Consider the following 8,518-nt stretch of genomic DNA (forward strand, 5'->3'; position numbering starts at 1 on the left):
CAGAAAAACACAGAATTGTTGATTCTACATACAACATAAATTAACATCAATTTACAAAATTAACTAGCTAACTAAGAAACTCAATTAGCTGACTAGCTCAGACAAGACAGATTTGCATTAACAGAAAACTATCCAAGTCCTATACAGAAGAAACAACATAAAGTGCACGTGTGTGTAAACTAGATATCCTTATTGCTTTGATATCTGTGTTGATCATAATGCCGGCTAGACTGAGGCAAAAATAGCTTTCATTTCACACTCACCGCTCCTGCCCCGATGGTCTTCTCGGTTGCGTAGACGGCTTTGCAGCGCATCAGAACCCCCGAACATCTGGGCAAACTTGGATGTGTTCTGGTTGTTAGTGGGCTGGTGTGGCCGATCACTGTTAAGATCAAAGACAAATTCAAACATAGTCAAGCAATGGTAATGAGTTTAAACTTATGTATTTTGTTTGATCTTTAAATGCACAGCTTACATTTCATGCTTGATTCCCAGAGACTTTCCTTTGTCCATGCTCAGTGTCCTGGCACCTGCACCATATTTCTTGTCATGGCAGGACTTACAGTAGTCTTCGTTTTCATGGGTGGCCACAGTAGTGCTATCTAAGGTTTTTCCAGCACACCACTACCACCAAGAAAGGAAAATTTAGTGATGTAAAAGTCAAAAAATAAAAAGCACAAAACATTATTCTGGTTTAAATTATACTGGAATAGTCTTCAGGTCCCCACAATCCTGAGTACAGAATAAAGCGGAATACAAGATGAATGAGTGAGTGAGTAAGTGAAGTGTAGAATGGATGCAGAATTGCTAAAATGTGGCAAAAGTGTTCTAAATAGTATTGTAAAAAAAAATATATATATATATTTTATATTTACCACAAGGGTCAATTCATTAGAATAGAAATGTTTGTTCCATGCAATGTTTAATTTTTGTGTATCTGCTGTAAACTTAGGAGACGTTCTGTCTAAAAACAGATGCAAGACAAAACCAAACTTAAAACATGGCAACTTATAGCCAAACTGATTGGTCACCTCATTTCAGTGGAGTGCCCCCATCACCTGACCAAAGTGCATTCTGGGATCCAAAAGTCTTTGGTCACAGGGCATCCTCTAGGGGTCATTCCTGAGAATCTATAAACAGTAATTTCCAAACTCTCATTTCATCTTTTATTTCACTTATTTCATAAGACAGTGACAAAGCACTGACACTGGAGTCTCCTTCTGTAAAAAAAAAATAATAATAAATAAATGTGGTATAAAAGATTATGTGAAGAGTAGATTGTCGAGGTGTTTGAGAATTTGCACATCAGCTTCCGCTACAAACTCGAAAAAAGCCATAGCCAACTACAGGAGACATGGGGATTAACTCTGAAATCACTTTAATTCTTGTGTATGACGCATTCAGGTTACACAATAATCGCTCAAAGGGGATTTTATTAAGTGAGAGAGAGGTCGATAACTTTAAATGAAAACCAGAAAAAGGGTACATCAATATTCCTGATAAATAACAGTTAAATGACTACTTCTAAAAAACAACAGTTGAATTAAATTTAAACAAATACAACTGTCAGGATGAACTAACCTGGGCGACCAGATGACTTAGCTTTAGCGATTAGCCCAATGTAGCGTGGATGGTGAACCCAAACGCGGATGAAAGCGAAAAAGGCAGGATAACCACGCGATTTAGTTTAAGGACTCTCACAAAAGGGGAGCAAGGGAAAAACACAAATTTAACCCGCGTCCTATAAACACACACTCAAAATCAGAAAGTGAAACCCAATAAAGTGAGTACTCACGAATCAATGGATAGAAAGCCAGAACCGACATGGGCTGAACTCAATGACTGAGCGCTGAGCCGTGGTTTGTTTACTCCTCATATACTTCCTGGTTTACGACCGCCTTACTTCCGGGTCCTAGTGCCGGTCGTGTATTGAGTGTGCATGACAGTACCCCCCCGTCCAGGACCGGCTCCTGACGGTCCTGGGGTGGAGGATACCCTGCGACGGTAGTCTTGGATTAGTTCGGGGTCGAGAATGAACCTGGCCGGAATCCAAGACCGTTCCTTGGGGCCGTAGCCCTCCCAATCGACCAGGTACTGGGTGCCTCTGCCCCGAGGTCGGGAGTCAAGGATCCGACGCACCGTGTAGGCGGGACCACCGTCGATGATGTGGGGAGGAGTACGACCGCCTTACTTCCGGGTCCTAGTGCCGGTCGTGTATTGAGTGTGCATGACAACAACAGAATTATTTAACTAAGCTTCTAACACAACTAACTAACACATACTATTCTATTAACCCTTGAAAAGACATGTAATACACAACATCATACTACATTTTTTGTAAATACATGAAATCACTTAAACAATAATCACAGCATAACATAAGTTACTCTATCTCTTGTAATGAGCACTATAGTAAATAAATTAAACATTAAGTAACTCAATCAAGATTCAAGTGATCAGTCCTATTATCATACCTGTCACGAGGGGCGAACGAGCAGGCGGAGAGATGGATCCAGGTGCAGAGAGGCAGGTGGTTGGGCGAGCTGTGCAGTGAGAAGAGATGAGGGGCAGTGTCGCAGTATAAGGGCGAATCTGGGTCGTAGTCGAGGGACGATAGCGGAAGTCCAAAGGCATGTAATCCGTCAGTGTGGGCAACGAGCCAAAGCAAACACTAAGCAGAGCCGTAGTCAAAAAAAATGAAAGAGGACAGTTTCGTAGCCGGGACACGTGGAAGGTGGGATAAATGCGTCGCATGGATAAAAGGAAGTAAAAGTCGGACGGCGCATGGATTGATTAGCTTGGTTATTGTAAATGGGCCAATGAAACGTGGAGAGAGCTTGCGTGAAAGTGTCCTTAAGGGGATGTCCCTGTTGGCGAGCATGACTCTGTCTCCCACATGATACCTGGGAGTCTTGGAGCGGTGGCGGTCAGCCTGTCTCTTGTACGATCTGGACGCTTGCAGTAGGGATCGTCTGGCTCGTAACCACGTCCGTTTGCAGCGGCGTACAAAATGTTGGGACCTTAACCTCCTCCTCCTGAGAGGGAAACAGCGGTGGTTGGTAGCCTAAACAGCACTGGAGGCGGCAGACGGCAGAGAGTTGTGAGCGTACTCAATCCATGGGAGGAACTTGCTCCAGGCAGTAGCATCCTGGGTGGTCATACACCGGAGGGCGATCTCCATAGCTTGGTTCTTGTGTTCTGTCTGGCCATTGGACTGGGGATGAAAGCCGGAAGACAGGCTAGGGGTGGCCCCGATGAGTTTACAAAAAGCTCTCCAAAAGCGTGAGGTGAACTGAGGGCCACGATCTGATACTATGTCAGTGGGGAGACCGTGGTAACGGAAAACATGGAGGATTAGCTGCTCAGCAGTTTCCTTGGCGGAGGGAAGCTTGGGGAGTGGAACCAGGTGGACGGATTTGGAGAAACGGTCAACGATGGTCATGATACAGGTGTTTCCATCTGATGAGGGTAGACCCGTTACAAAATTCAGCGAGACCTGCGACCACGGCCGGTGAGGTATGGGTAAGGGTCTGAGGAGGTCGGCCGGTGGGCGGTTGTTGGGTTTGCAGCGGGTGCAGATGTCGCAGGCTGCCACAAAGCTGGAAACATCCCTCCCCATCGTGGGCCACCAAAAGTACTGTTGAAGGATAAAGAGTGTCCGAGCGGAGCCTGGGTGACAGGACAGCTTGGAGCCATGGCCCCATTCCAGGACCTGTGAGCGTGGCAGAGGGGAACGAAGAGACGATCTGGAGGGACATTGCTTGGGCCAGGCTCCTGAGTCAATGCCTGCTTAACCTTAGCCTCTATGTCCAGTTCTACGGCTGCTATCAGACAACGTGAGGGTAGGATAGTGTCAGGCGGCGTAGAGTCATGGGGAAATGAGAACTGGCGTGATAGAGCATCAGGCTTGGTGTTCTTGGAGCCTGGTCGGTAGGACAGGACAAAGTTAAACCAGGAGAAGAAAAGGGACCAGCGAGCCTGTCGGGCATTAAGCCTTTTGGGCTTATGTAGGTATTCGAGGTTCCTGTGATCAGTCCATACTAGAAATGGGAACTCGGTTCCCTCCAGCCAGTGCCTCCACTCCTCTACCGCTAGCTTGATTGCTAGTAGCTCTCGATCGCCCACGTCGTAGTTCCTCTCAGCTGGGGATAAACGATGGGGAAAAAAGGAACAGGGGTGCAGCTTGTTATCCTGTGGCGACCTTTGGGACAGGACCCCTCCGGCACCGGTGTTTGATGCATCCACCTCCACTACGAATTGGCGCGAAGGGTCGAGAATGATTAGTACGGGAGCCGAGGTGAACCTTCTCTTGAGCTTGGCGAAGGCTCTCTTTGCTCCTCATTCCAACAAAAGGGCGTCTTGGAGAAAGTAAAAGAGGTTAATGGGGCGGCGACAGAGCTGTATCCTTGAATGAACCAGCGGTAGAAATTGGCAAAACCCAGTTGGAGACTGCCTGAACCTTGGCCGGTTCCATTTCCAGCTACAAGGGGGAGATGACAAACCCTAGAAAGGTGGTAGTCGTCGTGTGGAACTCACACTTCTCCGCCTTGACGTATAGGTTGTTTTCAAGAAGTCTCTGTAATACTTGGCGAACGTGGCGCCGGTGCTCCTCCAGGTCGTGAGAAAAGATTAGGATGTCATCTAAATAGACAAATACATGGAGGTTCAAAAAGTTTTGGAGTACGTCATTAATTAGGCTCTGGAAGACGGCGGGGGCAATGGTGAATCCAAAAGGCACTACCAAGTATTCATAATGCCCGGTCAGTGTATTGAAGACGGTCTTCCACTCGTCACCCTCCCTAATACAGACAAGATGATATTCATTGCGCAGGTCTAATTTAGTGAAGATTGTGAGTCCCTGGAGAAGCTTGAAGGCTGTGGACATGAGTGGTAAGGGGTAACGTTTCCTGACAGTTATTTCATTGAGCCCTCTGTAATCTATGCATGGACGAAAGGACCCATCTTTCTTTTTGACGAAGAAGAACCCTGCACCTGCAGGTGAGGAGAACGGGCAGATGATGCCAGTGGCGAGGGCCCCCGTGATGTACTCGTTTATGGCTCCACCAGAATCCTGTGAGCTTTGCCGCCGACGATTAGCGTAGCGGGGAGTAGGGGACGAGGTTCTGGGAGTCTATTTCATGTCTAGTCCTCATGTTTGTGTTTCCTTCTGGCTCTCCCTTTTTAGTTATGCTGTCATAGTTAGTCCTGCCGGAGTCTCTGCTTGCACTCTGCACTAAATATACATTCACTTTTTACATTGTTTGACTGTGACCATACCTAACTGTTATTTCTCCATCTCTTTGCTCTCTTATTTTCTGCTCTCTCCTCTCTCTCTCTCTCTCCTTTTTCCTCTACCTATCTCTCTGTCAAGCTATACATGTCGCTCCTGAGCTGCCAGTGATCCAGACCCCCTCTGCCCACTGGACCTCTCTAACTCATCCTGGAGTCCTGCTTTTGGTTGGAGATCTCATCACATGGATGCCCCCGTGTGGTCTGCCTGGAATGCGTGTGGTGACTGGGGTTGGTTCCACTTTTCCATGAAGGTGGTCCTGTCCTCGACTGATGCAGACAGCTGTTCTCTGAGGACCTGTGACTTCAGTCGCTTAATAGTTCAGGACTGGAGTTTTTCACAGTCTACCTGAGCCTCCAGGAACAAACTGGACTTTAATCTTACACATCTCCTCTTATACTGAACTTCCAGTCTCGCATATTATTATGCACATCAATCCCTGCTATCTGTTTTCACCCAGATGAGGATGGGTTCCCTGTTGAGTCTGGTTCCTCTCAAGGTTTCTTCCTATTACCATCTCAGGGAGGTTTTCCTTGCCACTGTCGCCGTCGTCCTAGGCTTGCTCATCAGGGACAATCATATAATTTTGATTCATACACATTCACATTTCATACAAACTTAATTCTTTTGATTGTGTAAAGCTGCTTTGTGATGATGTAAATCGTTAAAAGCGCTATACAAATAAAATTGAATTGAATTGAAAAATTGAATATCTGGAGGAGCGCCCCCTAGTGCTCCCAGTCTGACTAGAGGACGTCTCTTCTTTAATGGGCAGGTTTTGAGTGGATGTCCTGAGCACCCGCAATAGAAGCAGGCTCCCTCCTGGCGGCGGCGTCTCTCCTCCTCGGAGATTCGGTATCTAGCCGCATAGGCACTTCCTGATTGGGCCCTCTCGGAGAAGGAGGTTCTTGAGATGTTCTGGAAAAGAAGGGTCTCCGAGCAGAGAGTAGTCCTCTGGAGACCTGCTTTGAACGGAGACGCGCATCGACCCGGCCGACGAGGTCCATAAGTCCATTGAGGTCGGCGGGGAGCTCCTGAAATACCAGCTGGTCCTTGACTGCCTCCGACAAGCCTTCAAGGAAGGTGTCAGATAGAGCCCTGTTGTTCCACCCACTGGTGACGGCGAGGGTCCGAAATTCAACGGCGTAATTATAAGTGGAGCGGGCTCCCTGGCGGAGCCTAAACAGCCTGCTCCCAGCATCCCTGCCAACATGAGAATGGTCAAAAACCCTCTTCATCTCCTTGGAGAAGGCACCAAAGTCATAGCAACATGGATCGCGAACCTCCCAGAGGGCCGTGGCTCACTCCCAGGCTCTGCCTGTAAGGAGGGTGATGACGTACGCCACCCGCGACCGTTCTGAGGAGAAGGTGGAGGCTTGTAGCTCGAAAATCAGTGAGCACTGGGAGAAAAAAGATCTGCATGTACCTGGCTCCCCTCCATAGGTGGGTGGGGCTGGCAAGAGTGGTTCGCTCTGGGCTTCAGTGCTTGTGGACAGTGCTGAGTCTAATCGGAGTTGTTGGCGAGAGTCTGCCTGGTGGTGAGGAGCTCTTGCTGCTGTTTCCCGAGAAGAGTGCCCTGGTTCTCCAGAGCCACTCTCATCCTGTCGTACTCTGCTGGATCCATAACTTGGCTGAATTATTCTGTCACGAGGGGCGAACGAACAGGCGGAAAAATAGATCCAGGTGCAGGTGGTTCTGTGAGGCGTTGGGCGAGCTGTGCAGTGAGAAGAGATGAGGGGCAGTGTCGCAGTAGAAGGGCGAATCTGGGTCGTAGTCGAGGGACGAGAGCGGAATTCCAAAGCCGTGTAATCTGTCAGCATGGGCAACGAGCCAAAGCAAACACTAAGCAGAGCCGTAGTTGAAAAACGAAAGCGAAAGTTCAAAGCCGTTTAATCCGAGTGTGGTGATAAATCCAAAGCGTGAGGCAAAAGGCAAAAACGGGGACAAAGCGTGGTCGGTAATGTAAAAAAAGAATCATGAACTTGAACGCGAGAAAACTGCGGCAAAAACACACAATAATCCCAATAATCCTTATAAGCTGGAAGAAATCAGCGCCAGATGAGAAACCGGTGTGCCGGTGGGGCGGTCCGGGGGCGTGTGTGGAGAGATGACAGCGTGGAAAAACAAACCAGGATGGTGGAGAGCATGACAGCAGACGAAAGCGGTCTTTGATCAGCGCGGCGCGCTGAGAGCGTGACAATACCATCAGTGTCCCTGAGATGAGTGTCATACTCTGACCATATCACAGTTGTTTCTTTTCGAGTGCCTTTAACTCCACCATTTTACTTATTTAACTTTACACCTCCCACTTGAACTACTGGTTCTTGAACCCAATTAGTTCACACTTATTTTTCTTTTGCCTGTTCTTCGGCCAGGACCAAGACAACTAGCCGTCTAACATCTCTATGAAGGATGGTCACAGAAATCTTGTTTCTTCAATTTCTTGTTGACTTTCTCTGTCTTGTCTGTGGCGCTCGCTGTACAATGCGAACAGTACTCTCTGTTGCCCCATTCCTGTGACGAGAGCTTGCAGGATTGATTTTCCAGGGCCATTTCCTGGGATCCACCACCAGTCACTCGCTGGCTCAGCCTTTTGGATTTTTCCAACCCTGTTTGCAAAGAAAGTCTGGAACCCATCGCTATCACATTGAATGGCCTCCAGCACAACCTGACTGTCTACCAGGTGAAGCCAATGTTCAACTTTCATACGCCAATTCTTCTCTAAGAGTTTTATGGCCTCATTTCTGAGATGTTCCAAAAGTGGCTTATCCCATGTTAGTCGAGCTAAGCTCTGATTTCCTGTCTCTTGGAATGCCTTCCTGACAAGAACTGCACCTTTTTGCTTGGCAGGCATAACAAAACCAATTGGGTCATAGAAATCAGCAACCTGGCTTAGTAGCTGTCTCCTGGTCAACTGGTTAGGTGTTTCCAGCTTCACTTCGCCCTTACGAAGGTTCTGGCCTGTTCTCATTTTCTTTTTTCATTTTGAGAAGTTAACGGAAGTCATAATGTAGAGTTTGTCATCTTCTACCAAGTACCCTGTTCCCAAAGCTTTATTTTCTACCTCCTTCATCTGGTTCAGGAGTATGATTGCTTGACTTTGTGTTTGTGCACCAGTCACTTGCCTTCCACTTTGCCCTGACCTAACCCATGGCTTGAGTGCAAATTCGCCGGCTGTCAGAATCTCTTCAAGTCCATTTATTATCATGGTCAGTTTCTCCTGGTCAT

Source organism: Clarias gariepinus, chromosome 1 (genome assembly GCF_024256425.1).
Source record: "Clarias gariepinus isolate MV-2021 ecotype Netherlands chromosome 1, CGAR_prim_01v2, whole genome shotgun sequence".
Lineage (NCBI taxonomy): Eukaryota > Metazoa > Chordata > Actinopteri > Siluriformes > Clariidae > Clarias > Clarias gariepinus.